The sequence below is a fragment of the Schistocerca serialis genome, chromosome 6 (genome assembly GCF_023864345.2).
Source record: "Schistocerca serialis cubense isolate TAMUIC-IGC-003099 chromosome 6, iqSchSeri2.2, whole genome shotgun sequence".
Lineage (NCBI taxonomy): Eukaryota > Metazoa > Arthropoda > Insecta > Orthoptera > Acrididae > Schistocerca > Schistocerca serialis.
Window position 1 is genome coordinate 52225976 of NC_064643.1, and position 16409 is coordinate 52242384.

Consider the following 16409-nt stretch of genomic DNA (forward strand, 5'->3'; position numbering starts at 1 on the left):
GGACTGACCATATCAAGAATGATAATGGCCTAATGAAATGGGAGCAGCCGGCAGGAAAAACTATGACTCTCTTAAAGTAGCCAAATGCCTCTTCAATCTGCGAAATTTATTTGAAAACTCGAGGGTATCATCGGTGGAGTAACTCAGACAACGTTAAGGTGGACAGGCTGTAGCATTTCGCTCCTGCAGGACCGGCCGCTATACGAATTAAAGAGAAGAAAGATTCAAAGAAGGGGGAGCACCTGCCAGCAGTAACTATGACTCTCTTAAGGTAGCCAAATGCCTCGTCACTCTACGAAATTTATTTGAAAACTCGAGGATATCGTCGTTGGAGTAACTCAGACAACGTTAAGGTGGACATGTTGCAGCATTTCGCCTCTTCATGGACTGGCCGCAGTACGAAATAAAGAGAGGAATGATTTAAAGGAAGGGGAGCAGCTGGCAGCAGGATCTATGACTCTCTTCAGTTAGCCAAATGCCTCGTCACCCGGCGAAGTATCTTTGCTAACTCAAGAACTCGTAGTGGAAGTAACTGTGATGACGTTTAGGTGGACATTCAGTGGAATATCGGTTCTGTAGGACTGGACATAGCAAGAATGATAAAGGCCTAAAGAAATGGGAGCAGCCGGATGGAGTAAATATAACTCTCTTAAGGTAGCCAAATGCCTCGTCACTGTGCGAAATTTATTTGAAAACTCGAGGATATCATTGGTGGAGTAACTCAGACAACGTTAGGGTTTACATGCTGTAGCATTTCGCTTCTGCAGGACTGGCCGCAATGCGAATTAAAGAGAGGAAAGATTCAAAGGAAGGGGAGCACCTGGCAGCAGTAACTATGACTCTCTTAAGGTAGCCAAATGCCTCGTCACCCTGAGAAATTTATTTGTAAGCTCGTGGATATCCTCGTTGAAGTAACTCAGACAACGTTAAGGTGGACATGTTGCAGCATTTCGCTTCTGCATGGACTGGCCGCAGTACGAATTAAAGAGAGGAAAGATTCAAAGGAAGGGGAGCAGCTGGCAGCAGGAACTATGACTCTCTTAAAGTAGCCAAATGTCTCGTCATCCGGCGAAGTACACATGTTAACTCAAGAAACTCGTAGTGGGTGTAACTGTGACGACGTTTAATTCGACATACAGCTCCATATCGGCTCTGTAGGACCACCCATAGCAAGAAAGATAAAGGTCTAAAGAAATGGGAGCAGCCGGCAGGAGTAACTATGACTCTCTCAAGGTAGCCAATGCCTCGTGACTCAGCGAAATTTATTTGAAAACTCGAGGATATCGTCGTTGGAGTAACTCAGACAACGTTAAGGTGGACATGTTGCAGCATTTCGCTTCTGCATCGACTGGTCGCAGTACGAATTAAAGAGAGGAAAGATTCAAAGGAAGGGGGGCAGCTGGAACCTGGAACTATGACTCTCTTAAGTTAGCCAAATGCCTCGTCATCCGGCGAAGTACATTTGCTTACTCAAGAACTCGTACTGGGAGTAACTGTGACGACGTTTAGGTGCACATACAGTGGCATATCGGTTCTGTAAGACTGGCCATAGCAAGATTGATAGTGGCCTAAAGAAATGGGAGCAGCCGGCTGGAGTAACTATGACTCTCTTCAGGTAGCTAAATGCCTCGTCACTCTGTGAAATTTATTTGAAAACACGAAGATATCGTCGTTGGAGTAACACAGACAACGTTAAGGTTTACATGTTGCAGCATTTCGCCTCTGCATGGACTGGCCGCAGTACGAATTAAAGAGAGGGTAGATCAAACAAGGGGGAGCAGCTGGCAGCAGTAACTACGACTCTCTTAAGGTAGCCAAAAGCCTCGTTACTCTGACAAATTTATTTGAAAGCTCGTGGATATCGTCCTTGGAGAAACTCAGACAACGTTAGGGTGGACATGTTGCCGCATTTCGCTTCTGCATGGACTGGCCGCAGTACGAATTAAAGAGAGGTAAGATTCAAAGGAAGGGGAGCAGCTGGTTGCAGGAACTATGACCCTCTCAAGGTAGCCAAATGCCTCGTTATCCGTGATGTACATTTGCTAACTCACGAAACCCGTAGTGGGAGTAGCTGTGACGACGTTTAGGTGGACATACAGTGGCATATAGGTTCTGTAGGACTGGCCATAGCAACAATTCTAATGGCCTAAAGAAATGGGAGCAGCCGGTAAGTTTAACTATGACTCTCTTAAGGTAGCCAAATGCCTCGTCACTCTGCGAAATTTATTTGAAAACTCAAGGATATCGTCGTTGGAGTAACTCAGTCTACTTTAAGGTGGACATATTGCAGCATTTCGCTTTTGCATGGACTGGCCGCAGTACGAATTAAAGAGAGGAAAGGTTCAAAGAAGGGGAGCAGCCGGCAGCAGGAACTATGACACTCTTAAGGTAGCCAAATGTCTCGTCATCCGGCGAAGTACATTTGCTAACTCAAGAACTCGTAGTGGGAGTAACTGTGACGACGTTTAGGTGGACATACAGTGGCATATCGGTTATGTAAGACTGGCCATAGCAAGAATGATAATGGCCTAAGGAAATGGGAGCAGCAAGCAGGAGTAACTGTGACTCTCTTCAGGTAGCTAAATGCCTCGTCACTCTGGGAAATTTATTTGAAAACTCGAAGATATCGTCGCTGGAGTAACACAGACAACGTTAAGGTTTACATGTTGCAGCATTTCGCCTCTGCATGGACCGGCCGCAGTACGAATTAAAGAGAGGAAAGATTCAAAGAAAGGGGAGCAGCTGGCAAGAGGTACTATGACTGTCTTAAGGTAGCCAAATGCTTCGTCATCCGGCGAAGTACAATAGCTATCTCAAGAAACTCGTAGTGGGAATAACTGTGACAACGTTAAGGTGTACATACGGTGGCATATCAGTTCTGTAGGACTGGCCATAGCAAGAATGATAAAGGTCTAAAGAAATGGGAGCAGCCGACAGGAGTAACTATGACCCTCTTAAGGTAGCCGAATCCCTTGTCACTCTGCGAAATTTATTTGAAAACTCGAGGATATCATTGTTGGAGTAGCTCAGACAACGTTAAGGTGGACATGCAGTAGCATTTCGCTTCTACAGGACTGGCCGAAATACGATTTAAAGAGAGGATAGATCAAAGAAGGGGGAGGAGCTGGCAGCAGTAACTATGACTCTCTTAAGGTAGCCAAATGCCTCGTCACTCTGAGAAATTTATTTGTAAGCTCGTGGATATCCTCGTTGGAGTAACGCAGACAACGTTATGGCGGACATGTTGCAGCATCTCGCTTCTGCATGGACTGGCCGCAGTACGAATTAAAGAGAGGAAAGATTCAAAGAAAGGGGAGCAGCTGGCAAGAGGAACTATGACTCTCTTGAGGTAGCCAAATGCCTCGTCATCCGGCGAAGTACAATAGCTATCTCGTGAAACTTGTAGTGGGAGTAACTGTGACGACGTTAAGGTGGACATACAGTGGCATATCGGTTCTGTAGGTCTGGCCATAGCATGAATGATAAAGGCCTAAAGAAATGGGAGCAACCGGCAGGAGTAACTATGACTCTCTTAAAGTAGCCAAATGCCTCGTCACTCTGCGAAATTTCTTTGAAAACTCGAGGATATCGTCGTTGGAGTAACTCAGACAACGTTAAGGTGGACATGCCGTAGCATTTCGCTTGTGCAGGACAGGCCGCGAAACGACTTAAAGAGAGGAGAGAATCAAAGGAAGGGGAGCAGCTGGCAGAAACAACTATGACTCTCTTAAGGTAGCCAAATGCCTCGTCATAAGCGAAGTACATTTGCTAACTCAAGAAACTCATAGTGGGAGTAACTGTGACGACGTTTAGGGGGACATACAGTGGCTTATCGGTTCAGTAGGACTGACCATAGCAAGAATGATTAAGCCCTAAAGAAATAGGAGCAACCGGCAGGGGTAACTATGACTCTCTTAAGGTAGCCAAATGCCTCGTCACTCTGCGAAATTTCTTTGAAAACTCGAGGATATCGTCGTTGGAGTAACTCAGACAACGTTAAGGTGGACATGTTGCAGCATTTCGCTTCTGCATGGACTGGCCACAGTACGAATCAAAGAGAGGAAAGATTCAAAGAAAGGGGAGCAGCTGGCAAGAGGAACTATGACTCTCTTAAGGTAGCCAAATGCCTCGTCAACCGGTGAAGTACATTTGCTAACTCAGGAAACTCGTAGTGGGAGTAGCTGTGACGACGTTTAGGTGGACATACAGTGGCATATGGGTTCTGTAGGACTGCCCATAGCAAGAATGATAATGGCCTAAAGAAATGGGAGCAGCCGGCAGGTGTAACTATGACTCTCTTAAGGTAGCCAAATGCCTCGTCACTCTGCGAAATTTATTTGAAAACTTGAGAATTTCTTCGGTGGAGTAACTCAGACAACGTTAAAGTGGACATGCTGTAGCATTTCGCTTCTGCAGGACTGGTTGCAATACGAATTGAAGAGAGGAAAGATTCAAAGAAGGGAGAGCAGCTGGCAGCAGTAACTATGACTCTCTTAAGGTAGCCAAATGCCTCGGCACTCTGCGAAATTTATTTGAAAACTCGAGGATATCGTCGTTGGAGTAACTCAGACAACGTTAAGGTGGACATGTTGCAGCATTTCGCTTCTGCATGGACTGACCGCAGTACGAATTAAAGAGAGGAAAGATTCAAAGGAAGGGGAGCAGCTGGCAGCAGGAACTATGACTCTCTTAAGTTAGCCAAATGCCTCGTCATCCGGCGAAGTAGATTTGATAATTCAAGAACTCGTAGTGGGAGTAACTGTGACGACGTTTAGGTGGACATACTGTGGCATATCGGTTCTGTAGGACTGGCCATAGCAAGAATGATAATGGCCTAAAGAAAAGGGGGGCAGCCGGCAGGAGTAACTATGACTCTCTTAAGGTAGCCAAATGCTTCGTCACTCTGCGAAATTTATTTGAAAACTCGAGGATATCGTCGTTGGAGTAACTCAGACAACGTTAAGGTGGACTAGCTGTAGCATTTCGCTTCTGCAGGACTGGCCACAATACGAATTAAAGAGAGGAAAGATCACAGAAGGGGGAGCAGTCGGCAGCAGTAACCATGACTCTCTTAAGGTAGCCAAATGCCTCGTCACTCTGAGAAATTTATTTGAAAGCTCGTGGATATCGTCGTTGGAGTAACTCAGACAACGTTAAGGTGTACATGCTGTAGCATTTCGCTTGTGCAGGACAGGCCGCGAAACGACTTAAAGAGAGGAGAGAATCAAAGGAAGGGGAGCAGCTGGCAGAAACAACTATGACTCTCTTAAGGTAGCCAAATGCCTCGTCATAAGCGAAGTACATTTGCTAACTCAAGAAACTCATAGTGGGAGTAACTGTGACGACGTTTAGGGGGACATACAGTGGCTTATCGGTTCAGTAGGACTGACCATAGCAAGAATGATTAAGCCCTAAAGAAATAGGTGCAACCGGCAGGGGTAACTATGACTCTCTTAAGGTAGCCAAATGCCTCGTCACTCTGCGAAATTTCTTTGAAAACTCGAGGATATCGTCGTTGGAGTAACTCAGACAACGTTAAGGTGGACATGTTGCAGCATTTCGCTTCTGCATGGACTGGCCACAGTACGAATCAAAGAGAGGAAAGATTCAAAGAAAGGGGAGCAGCTGGCAAGAGGAACTATGACTCTCTTAAGGTAGCCAAATGAATCGTCAACCGGTGAAGTACATTTGCTAACTCAAGAAACTCGTAGTGGGAGTAGCTGTGACGACGTTTAGGTGGACATACAGTGGCATATGTGTTCTGTAGGACTGCCCATAGCAAGAATGATAATGGCCTAAAGAAATGGGAGCAGCCGGCAGGTGTAACTATGACTCTCTTAAGGTAGCCAAATGCCTCGTCACTCTGCGAAATTTATTTGAAAACTTGAGAATTTCTTCGGTGGAGTAACTCAGACAACTTTAAAGTGGACATGCTGTAGCATTTCGCTTCTGCAGGACTGGTTGCAATACGGATTAAAGAGAGGAAAGATTCAAAGAAGGGAGAGCAGCTGGCAGCAGTAACTATGACTCTCTTAAGGTAGCCAAATGCCTCGTCACTCTGCGAAATTTATTTGAAAACTCGAGGATATCGTCGTTGGAGTAACTCAGACAACGTTAAGGTGGACATGTTGCAGCATTTCGCTTCTGCATGGACTGGCCGCAGTGCGAATTAAAGAGAGGAAAGATTCAAAGGAAGGGGAGCAGCTGGCAAGAGGAACTATGACTCTCTTAAGATAGCCAAATGCCTCGTCATCCGGCGAAGTACATTTGCTAACTCGAGAATCTGGTAGTGGGGGTGACTGTGACGACGTTAAGGTGGACATACGGTGGCATATCGGTTCTGTAGGACTGGCCATAGCAAGAATGATAAAGGTCTAAAGAAATGGGAGCAGCCGGCAGGAGTAACTATGACTCTCTTAAGGTAGCCAAATACCTTGCCACTCTGCGAAATTTATTTTAAAACTCGAGGACATCGTCGTTGGAGTAACTCAGACAACGTTTAGATGGACATGCTGTAGCATTTCGCTTCTGCAGGACTGACCGCAATACGAATTAAAGAGAGGAAAGATCAAAGAAGAGGGAGCAGCTGGCAGCAGTAACTATGACTCTCTTAAGGTAGCCAAATGCCTCGTCACTCTGCGAGATTCATTTGTAGGCTCGTGGATATCGTCGTCGGAGAATTTCAGACAACGTTAAGGTGGACATGCTGTAGCATTTCGCTTTTGCAGGAAGCAAGAATGATAATGGCCTAAAGAAATGGGAGCTGCCGGCAGGTGTAACTATGACTCTCTTAAGGTAGCCAAAATCCTCGTCACTCTGCGAAATTTATTTGAAAACTCGAGGATATCATCGGTGGAGTAACTCAGACAACGTTAAGGTGGACATGCCGTAGCATTTCGCTTGTGCAGGACTGGCCGCAATACGAATTAAAGAGAGGAAAGATCAAAGAAGGGGGAGCAGCTGGCAGCAGTAACTGTGAATCTCTTAAGGTAGCCAAATGCCTCGTCACTCTGCGAAATTTATTTGAAAACTCGAGGACATCGTCGTTGGAGTAACTCAGACAACGTCAAGGTGGACATGCTGTAGCATTTCGCTTCTGCGGGACTGACCCCAATACGAATTAAAGAGAGGAAAGATCAAAGAAGGGGGAGCAGCTGGCAGCAGTAACTGTGACTCTCTTAAGGTATCCAAATGCCTGGTCACTCTGCGAAATTTATTTAAAAGCTCGTGGATATCGTCGTTGGAGAAACTCAGACAACGTTAAGGTGGACATGTTGCAGTATTTCGCTAGTGCATGGACTGCCGTAGAACGAATTATAGAGAGGAAAAATTCGAAGAAAGGGGAGCAGCTGGCAACAGGAACTATGACTCTCTTAAGATAGCCAAATGCCTCGTCATCCGGCGAAGTACATTTGCTAATGCGAGAAACTCGTAGTGGGAGTAACTGTGACGACGTTAAGGTGGACATACGGTGGCATATCGGTTCTGTAGGACTGGCCATAGGAAGAATGATAAAGGTCTAAAGAAATGGGAGCAGCCGGCAGGAGTAACTATGACTCTCTTAAGGTAGCCAAATGCCTTGTCACTCTGCGAAATTTATTTGAAAACTCGAGGATATCGTCGTTGTAGTAACTCAGACAACGTTAAGGTGGCATGCTGTAGCATTTCGCTTTTGCAGGACTGGCCGCAATATGAATGAAAGAGAGGAGAGATCAAAGAAAGGGGAGCAGCTGGCAGCAGTAACTACGAATCCCTTAAGGTAGCCAAATGCTTCGGTACTCTGCGAAATTTATTTGAAAACTTGAGGATAACGTCGTTGGAGTAACTCAGACGACGTTAAGGTTTACATGTTGCAGCATTTCGCCTCTGCATGGACTGGCCGCAGTACGAATTAAAGAGAGGATTGATCAAAGAAAGGGGAGCAGCTGGCAGCAGTAACTACGAATCTCTTATGGTAGCCAAATGCTTCGGTACTCTGCGAAATTTATTTGAAAACTTGAGGATGTCGTCGTTGGAGTAACTCAGACGACGTTAAGGTGGAGATGTTGCAGCATTTGGCTTCTGCATGGACTGGCCGCAGTACGAATTAAAGAGAGGAAAGATTCAAAGGAAGGGGAGCAGCTGGCAAGAGGAACTATGACTCTCTTAAGATAGCCAAATGCCTCGTCATCCGGCGAAGAACATTTGCTAACTCAAGAAACTCGTAGTGGGAATATCTGTGACGACGTTTAGGGGGACATACAGTGGCATATCGGTTCTGTAGGCTGGCCATAGCAAGAATGATAAAGGCCTAAAGAAATGGGAGCAGCCGGCAGGAGTAACTACGACTCTCTTCAGGTAGCTAAATGCCTTGTCACTCTGCGAAATTTATTTGAAAACCCGAGGTTATCATCGTTGGAGTAACTTAGACAACGTTAAGGTGGACTAGCTGTAGCATTTCGCTTCTGCAGGACTGGCCACAATACGAATTAAAGAGAGGAAAGATCACAGAAGGGGGAGCAGTCGGCAGCAGTAACCATGACTCTCTTAAGGTAGCCAAATGCCTCGTCACTCTGAGAAATTTATTTGAAAGCTCGTGGATATCGTCGTTGGAGTAACTCAGACAACGTTAAGGTGTACATGCTGTAGCATTTCGCTTGTGCAGGACAGGCCGCGAAACGACTTAAAGAGAGGAGAGAATCAAAGGAAGGGGAGCAGCTGGCAGAAACAACTATGACTCTCTTAAGGTAGCCAAATGCCTCGTCATAAGCGAAGTACATTTGCTAACTCAAGAAACTCATAGTGGGAGTAACTGTGACGACGTTTAGGGGGACATACAGTGGCTTATCGGTTCAGTAGGACTGACCATAGCAAGAATGATTAAGCCCTAAAGAAATAGGAGCAACCGGCAGGGGTAACTATGACTCTCTTAAGATAGCCAAATGCCTCGTCACTCTGCGAAATTTCTTTGAAAACTCGAGGATATCGTCGTTGGAGTAACTCAGACAACGTTAAGGTGGACATGTTGCAGCATTTCGCTTCTGCATGGACTGGCCACAGTACGAATCAAAGAGAGGAAAGATTCAAAGAAAGGGGAGCAGCTGGCAAGAGGAACTATGACTCTCTTAAGGTAGCCAAATGCCTCGTCAACCGGTGAAGTACATTTGCTAACTCAAGAAACTCGTAGTGGGAGTAGCTGTGACGACGTTTAGGTGGACATACAGTGGCATATGGGTTCTGTAGGACTGCCCATAGCAAGAATGATAATGGCCTAAGGAAATGGGAGCAGCCGGCAGGTGTAACTATGACTCTCTTAAGGTAGCCAAATGCCTCGTCACTCTGCGAACATTATTTGAAAACTTGAGAATTTCTTCGGTGGAGTAACTCAGACAACGTTAAAGTGGACATGCTGTAGCATTTCGCTTCTGCAGGACTGGTTGCAATACGAATTGAAGAGAGGAAAGATTCAAAGAAGGGAGAGCAGCTGGCAGCAGTAACTATGACTCTCTTAAGGTAGCCAAATGCCTCGTCACTCTGCGAAATTTATTTGAAAACTCGAGGATATCGTCGTTGGAGTAACTCAGACAACGTTAAGGTGGACATGTTGCAGCATTTCGCTTCTGCATGGACTGGCCGCAGTGCGAATTAAAGAGAGGAAAGATTCAAAGGAAGGGGAGCAGCTGGCAAGAGGAACTATGACTCTCTTAAGATAGCCAAATGCCTCGTCATCCGGCGAAGTACATTTGCTAACTCGAGAATCTGGTAGTGGGGGTGACTGTGACGACGTTAAGGTGGACATACGGTGGCATATCGGTTCTGTAGGACTGGCCATAGCAAGAATGATAAAGGTCTAAAGAAATGGGAGCAGCCGGCAGGAGTAACTATGACTCTCTTAAGGTAGCCAAATACCTTGCCACTCTGCGAAATTTATTTTAAAACTCGAGGACATCGTCGTTGGAGTAACTCAGACAACGTTTAGATGGACATGCTGTAGCATTTCGCTTCTGCAGGACTGACCGCAATACGAATTAAAGAGAGGAAAGATCAAAGAAGAGGGAGCAGCTGGCAGCAGTAACTATGACTCTCTTAAGGTAGCCAAATGCCTCGTCACTCTGCGAGATTTATTTGTAGGCTCGTGGATATCGTCGTCGGAGAATTTCAGACAACGTTAAGGTGGACATGCTGTAGCATTTCGCTTTTGCAGGAAGCAAGAACGATAATGGCCTAAAGAAATGGGAGCTGCCGGCAGGTGTAACTATGACTCTCTTAAGGTAGCCAAAATCCTCGTCACTCTGCGAAATTTATTTGAAAACTCGAGGATATCATCGGTGGAGTAACTCAGACAACGTTAAAGTGGACATGTTGCAGCATTTCGCTCCTGCATGGACTGGCCGCAGTGCGAATTAAAGAGAGGAAAGGATCAAAGGAAGGGGAGCAGCTGGCAGCAACAACTACGACTCTCTTAATGTAGCCAAATGCCCCGTCATCCGGCGAAGTACATTTTGTAACTCAAGAAACTCATAGTGGCAGTAACTGTGACGACCTTTAGGGGCACATACAGTGGCTTATCGGTTCTGTAGGACTGGCCATAGCATGAATGATAAAGGCCTAAAGAAATGGGAGCAACCGGCAGGAGTAACTATGACTCTCTTAAGGTAGCCAAATGCCTCGTCACTGTGCGAAATTTCTTTGAAAACTCGAGGATATCGTCGTTGGAGTAACTCAGACAACGTTAAGGTGGACATGCCGTAGCATTTCGCTTGTGCAGGACTGGCCGCAATACGAATTAAAGTGAGGAAAGATCAAAGAAGGGGGAGCAGCTGGCAGCAGTAACTGTGAATCTCTTAAGGTAGCCAAATGCCTCGTCACTCTGCGAAATTTATTTGAAAACTCGAGGACATCGTCGTTGGAGTAACTCAGACAACGTCAAGGTGGACATGCTGTAGCATTTCGCTTCTGCGGGACTGACCGCAATACGAATTAAAGAGAGGAAAGATCAAAGAAGGGGGAGCAGCTGGCAGCAGTAACTATGACTCTCTTAAGGTATCCAAATGCCTGGTCACTCTGCGAAATTTATTTAAAAGCTCGTGGATATCGTCGTTGGAGAAACTCAGACAACGTTAAGGTGGACATGTTGCAGTATTTCGCTAGTGCATGGACTGCCGTAGAACGAATTATAGAGAGGAAAAATTCGAAGAAAGGGGAGCAGCTGGCAACAGGAACTATGACTCTCTTAAGGTAGCCAAATGCCTCGTCATAAGCGAAGTACATTTGCTAACTCAAGAAACTCATAGTGGGAGTAACTGTGACGACGTTTAGGGGGACATACAGTGGCTCATCGGTTCAGTAGGACTGACCATAGCAAGAATGATTAAGCCCTAAAGAATTAGGAGCAACCGGCAGGGGTAACTATGACTCTCTTAAGGTAGCCAAATGCCTCGTCACTCTGCGAAATTTATTTGAAAACTCGAGGATATCGTCGTTGGAGTAACTCAGACAACGTTAAGGTGGACATGTTGCAGCATTTCGCTCCTGCATGGACTGGCCGCAGTGCGAATTAAAGAGAGGAAAGGATCAAAGGAAGGGGAGCAGCTGGCAGCAGCAACTACGACTCTCTTAATGTAGCCAAATGCCTCGTCATCCGGCGAAGTACATTTTGTAACTCAAGAAACTCATAGTGGCAGTAACTGTGACGACCTTTAGGGGCACATACAGTGGCTTATCGGTTCTGTAGGACTGGCCATAGCATGAATGATAAAGGCCTAAAGAAATGGGAGCAACCGGCAGGAGTAACTATGACTCTCTTAAGGTAGCCAAATGCCTCGTCACTGTGCGAAATTTCTTTGAAAACTCGAGGATATCGTCGTTGGAGTAACTCAGACAACGTTAAGGTGGACATGCCGTAGCATTTCGCTTGTGCAGGACTGGCCGCAATACGAATTAAAGTGAGGAAAGATCAAAGAAGGGGGAGCAGCTGGCAGCAGTAACTGTGAATCTCTTAAGGTAGCCAAATGCCTCGTCACTCTGCGAAATTTATTTGAAAACTCGAGGACATCGTCGTTGGAGTAACTCAGACAACGTCAAGGTGGACATGCTGTAGCATTTCGCTTCTGCGGGACTGACCGCAATACGAATTAAAGAGAGGAAAGATCAAAGAAGGGGGAGCAGCTGGCAGCAGTAACTATGACTCTCTTAAGGTATCCAAATGCCTGGTCACTCTGCGAAATTTATTTGAAAACTCGTCGTTGGAGTAACTCAGACAACGTTAGGGTTTACATGTTGCAGCATTTCGCCTCTGCATGGACAGGCCACAGTACGAATTAAAGAGAGGAAAGATTCAAAGGAAGGGGAGCAGCTGGCAGCAGGAACTATGACTCTCTTAAGGTAGCCAAATGCCTCGTCATCCGGCGAAGAACATTTGCTAACTCAAGAAACTCGTAGTGGGAATATCTGTGACGACGTTTAGGGGGACATACAGTGGCATATCGGTTCTGTAGGCTGGCCATAGCAAGAATGATAAAGGCCTAAAGAAATGGGAGCAGCCGGCAGGAGTAACTATGACTCTCTTCAGGTAGCTAAATTCCTTGTCACTCTGCGAAATTTATTTGAAAACCCGAAGTTATCATCGTTGGAGTAACTTAGACAACGTTAAGGTGGACATGCTGTAGCATTTCGCTTCTGCAGGACTGGCCACAATACGAATTAAAGAGAGGAAAGATCACAGAAGGGGGAGCAGTCGCCAGCAGTAACCATGATTCTCTTAAGGTAGCCAAATGCCTCGTCACTCTGAGAAATTTATTTGAAAGCTCGTGGATATCGTCGTTGGAGTAACTCAGACAACGTTAAGGTGGACATGTTACAGCATTTCGCTTCTGCATGGACTGGCCGCAGTACGAATTAAAGAGAGGAAAGATTCAAAGAAAGGGGAGCAGCTGGCAAGAGGTACTATTACTATCTTAAGGTAGCCAAATGCCTCGTCATCCGGCGAAGTACAACAGCTATCTCGAGAAACTTGTAGTGGGAGTAACTGTGACGACGTTAAGGTGGACATACGGTGGCATATCGGTTCTGTAGGACTGGCCATAGCAAGAATGATAAAGGTCTAAAGAAATGGGAGCAGCCCGCAGGTGTAACTATGACTCTCTTAGGGTAGCCAAATGCCTTGTCACCCTGCGAAATTTATTTGAAAACTAGAGGACATCGTCGTTGGAGTAACTCACACAACGTTCAGGTAGACATGCTGTAGCGTTTGGCTTCTGCAGGACTGACCGCAATAGGAATTAAAGAGAGGAAAGATCAAAGAAGGGGGAGCATCCGGCAGCAGTAACTATGAATCTCTTAAGGTAGCCAAATGCCTCGTCACTCTGCGAAATTTATTTGAAAACTCGAGGTTATCGTCGTTGGAGTAACTCAGACAACGTTGAGGTGGACATGTTGCAGCATTTCGCTTCTCCATGGACTGGCCGCAGTACGAATTAAAGAGAGAAGAGCTTCAAAGAAAGGGGAGCAGCTGGCAAGAGGAACTATGACTCTCTTAAGGTAGCCAAATGCCTCGTCATCCGGCGAAGTACATTTGCTAACTCACGAAACTCGTAGTGGGAGTAACTGTGACGACGTTAAGGTGGACATACGGTGGCATATCGGATCTGTATGACTGGCCGTAGCAAGAATGATAAGGGTCTAAAGAAATGGTAGCAGCCGGCAGGAGTAACTATGACTAATTTAAGGTAGCCAAATGCCTTGTCACTCTGCGAATTTTATTTGAAAAATCGAGGATATCGTCGTTGGAGTAACTCAGACAACGTTAAGGTGGACATGCTGTAGCATTTCGCTTCTGTAGGACTGGCCACAATACGAATTAAAAAGAGGAAAGATCAAAGAAGGGGGAGCAGCTGGCAGCAGTAACTATGAATCTCTTAAGGTAGCCAAATGCCTCGTCACTCTGCGAAATTTATTTGAAAACACGAGGATATCGTCGTTATAGTAACTCAGACAACGTTGAGGTGGACATGTTGCAGCATTTCGCTTCTCCATGGACTGACCGCAGTACGAATTAAAGAGAGGAGAGATTCAAAGAAAGGGCAGCAGCTGGCAACAGGAACTATGACTCTCTTAAGGTAGCCAAATGCCTCGTCATCCGGCGATTTACATTTGCTAATTCAAAAAACTCGTAGTGGGAGTAACTGTGACGACGTTTAGGTGGACGTACAGTGGCATATCGGTTCTGTAGGACTGGCCATAGCAAGAATGATAATAGCCTAAAGAAATAGGAGCAGCCGGCAGGTGTAACTATGACTCTCTTAAGGTAGCCTAATGCCTCGTCACTCTGCGATATTTATTTGAAAACTCGAGGATATCGTCGTTGGAGTAACTCAGACAACGTTAAGGTGGACATGTTGCAGTATTTCGCTTCTGCATGGTCTGGCCGCAGTTGGAATTAAGGAGAGGAAAGATTCAAAGGAAGGGGAGCAGCTGGCAAGAGGAACTATGACTCTCTTAAGTTAGCCAAATGCCTCGTCATCCGGCGATGCATATTTGCTAACTGGGGAAACTCGTAGTGGGAGTAACTGTGACGACGTTAAGGTGGACATATGGTAGCATATCGGTTCTGTAGGACTGGCCATAGCAAGAATGATAAAGGTCTAAAGAAATGGGAGCAGCCGGCAGGTGTAACTATGACTCTCTTAGGGTAGCCAAATGCCTTGTCACTCTGCGAAATTTATTTGAAAACTAGAGGACATCGTCGTTGGAGTAACTCAGACAACGTTAAGGTAGACATGCTGTAGCGTTTCGCTTCTGCAGGACTGACCGCAATAGGAATTAAAGAGAGGAAAGATCAAAGAAGGGGGAGCATCCGGCAGCAGTAACTATGACCCCTATAAGGTAGCCAAATGCCTCGTCCCTCTGCGAAATTTATTTGAAAGCTCGTGGATATCGTCGTTGGTGAAACTCAGACCACGTTAAGGTGGACATGTTGCAGTATTTCGCTAGTGCATGGACTGTCCGCAGAACGAATTAAAGAGAGGAAAGTTTCAAAGAAAGGGGAGCAGCTGGCAACAGGAACTATGACTCTCTTAAGGTAGCCAAATGCCTCGTAATCCGGCGAAGTACATTTGCTAACTCGAGAAACTCGTACTGGGAGTAACTGTGACGACCTTAAGGTGGCCATACAGTGTCATATCAGTTCTGTAGGACTGGCCTTAGCAAGAATGATAAATGCCTACAGGAATGGGGGCAGCTGGCAGAAGTAACTACGACTCTCGTAAGGTAGCCAAGTGCCTCGTCACTCTGCGGAATTTATTTGAAAACTCGAGGATATCGTCGTTGGAGTAACTCAGACAACGTTAAGGTTTACATGTTGCAGCATTTAGACTCTGCATGGACTGGCCGCAATACGAATTAAAGAGAGGAAAGAGCAAAGAAGGGGGAGCAGCTGGCAGCAGTAACTATGAATCTCTTAAGGTAGCCAAATGCCTCGTCACTCAGCGAAATTTATTTGAAAACTCGAGGATATCGTCGTTGGAGTAACTCAGACAACGTTGAGGTGGACATGTTGCAGCATTTCGCTTCTCCATGGACTGGCCGCAGTACGAATTAAAGAGAGAAGAGCTTCAAAGAAAGGGGAGCAGCTGCCAAGAGGAACTATGACTCTCTTAAGGTAGCCAAATGCCTCGTCATCCGGCGAAGTACATTTGCTAACTCAAGAAACTCGTAGTGGGAGTAACTGTGACGACGTTTAGGTGGACATACAGTGGCATATCGGTTCTGTAGGATTGGCCATAGCAAGAATGGTAAAGGTCTAAAGAATAATGAGCAGGCTGCAGGAGTAACTATGACTCTCTTAAGGTAGCCTAATGCCTCGTCACTCTGCGAAATTTATTTGAAAACTCGAGGATATCGTCGTTGGAGTAACTCAGACATTGTTAAGGTGGACATGCTGTAGCATTTCGCTTCTGCAGGACTGGCCACAATACGAATGAAAAATAGGAAAGATCAAAGAAGGGGAAGCAGCTGGCAGCAGTAACTATGAATCTCTTAAGGTAGCCAATTGCCTCGGCACTCTGCGAAATTTATTTGAAAACTCGAGGATATCGTCGTTGGAGTAACTCAGACAACGTTGAGGTTGACATGTTGCAGCATTTCGCTTCTCCATGGACTGGCCGCAGTACGAATTAAAGAGAGGAGAGATTCAAAGAAAGGGGAGCAGCTGGCAAGAGGAACTATGACTCTCTTAAGATAGCCAAATGCCTCGTCATCCCGCGAAGTACATTTGCTAACTCAAGAAACTCGTAGTGGGAGTAACTGTGACGACGTTTAGGTGGACATACAGTGGCATATCGGTTCTGTAGGACTGGCCATAGCAAGAATGATAATGGCCTAAAGAAATAGGAGCAGCCGGCAGGTGTAACTATGACTGTCTTAAGGTAGCC